The 1,434-nt window shown below is 40.3% G+C and overlaps 1 long non-coding RNA gene across 1 annotated transcript; it reads right to left on the minus strand.

The window, feature by feature from the left end:
• Positions 1 to 235: 235 nt before the first annotated feature.
• On the minus strand, positions 236 to 1,054 carry LOC131221266 (uncharacterized). The gene is made up of 3 exons (XR_009159153.1): positions 597 to 1,054; positions 424 to 471; positions 236 to 335 (listed from the first exon to the last, which is right to left on the minus strand). It is a non-coding gene; the product is annotated as an uncharacterized LOC131221266 (long non-coding RNA).
• Between the last annotated feature and the right edge of the window lie 380 nt (positions 1,055 to 1,434).

A 1,434-nucleotide genomic window follows, 5' to 3' on the forward strand; every position in this document is an offset into this window, starting at 1 on the left:
GTACCGACCGTTGAATTAGCCTGAATTAGCTTAATTTCCTTTCATCTTTTCTATTCCAGTTTTCAGCTCCCTTTTAAGTAACCCAACTGTCCATGGCATCCAAAATTGGGCCCACTGCCAATTGCAAATTTGTATGAAGTCCTCATATGAAGAATATATATATATATTAAAAATTGCATTTCTACTCACCAGATTTTATTTCCACTAGCGTACATTTCAATTAAATACATGAAACCAGGAGATCACCTTCACAAGTCGGTGCCAAGCTATCATAATGAACGATGACTTCATATGTCCGAGTAGCTGGGTCTTACTTCATTCAATTTGTTGCGCTTCTCCATTACCATATAACAAGGCAGAAAGAAAAATCAAGTGATGAAATTGCAAGATCTGGAGAAATCAACAGAGTTTGATTCGTTCTACCTTAGATAATGAGACACCAGATTCACGAATCCAGATTTCTCATTTTCACTTCAAAAAAAAAAAAAAGAAAAAAAGACATGAAATCTTATCTTGTTGAGCCATTTCATCAAATAGTTAGCATTCCTGAAATCTGAAAGAGCGACAGAAAGAGATAGAGAGAGGAAGAGATCAACCTGTAGAGAGGAGCTTTAGATTGCTTCGATTTAAGAAATGCCACAAAAATCTGAAAAGGGGCTTTTGAATGGTGCGTGGTTCCTTCGGGCGGCTGTTCCAATGGAGATCCGAGTAAAAAGATGACGCGAGGGAGATAGAAGAGATGGTGGAGATGCGTTGGAGAGAGAGAAGGAGACGAATGAGAGAGATGGAGCAGGTGAGAGAGAGAGAGAGAGAGAGAGAGAGGGAAATGGAGATCGGGAGAGAGAGAGAGGGAAAGAGGAAAATCGGGAGCGGAGATCGGGAGAGAGAAAGAGAGGGAAAGAGGAGAATCGGGGAGAGGGAAAGAGGGGAACGGGGGCGGAGAGAGAGAGAGAGAGAGAGCAAATGAGGGGGACCGTTAGGGTTTTTGATATATTCGGCCCCCTTTGCCGGCAGTGCACGTTGGGCGGCCGAAAAAATCAGCCGGCAATGCCGCACTTTGTCGTAGTGTTAGATGTTTGAATAGCTACGATCACAAATAGAATAAGAAAAATGAAACAAACACTGCAAAAACTATGAAACTTCAAATAGGTCCAACTTACAAGTTTAGTGAAGGAAGAAGCAGGTAGACATTTATCATGAGGACAGCTGATCTAGGATGATCAGTCTCATGAAATCATGTAGCTCACAAAATGTCAAAGAAAATTCAATAATGAAGTTAATGGGAAAGTATGTCCAGTGATATAGAAGTATTTAATTATGACTTAATGTTTCAATGATGTGAAGCTTCAACTTGAGTGGGAGAATTACCTGGTTATAATGATTATGCAGCTGAGTTTAACTCCTTTTGCCTTTTGGATTTGATCTTTGATTCTA

This window comes from Magnolia sinica, chromosome 12 (genome assembly GCF_029962835.1).
Source record: "Magnolia sinica isolate HGM2019 chromosome 12, MsV1, whole genome shotgun sequence".
NCBI classification, from domain to species: domain Eukaryota; kingdom Viridiplantae; phylum Streptophyta; class Magnoliopsida; order Magnoliales; family Magnoliaceae; genus Magnolia; species Magnolia sinica.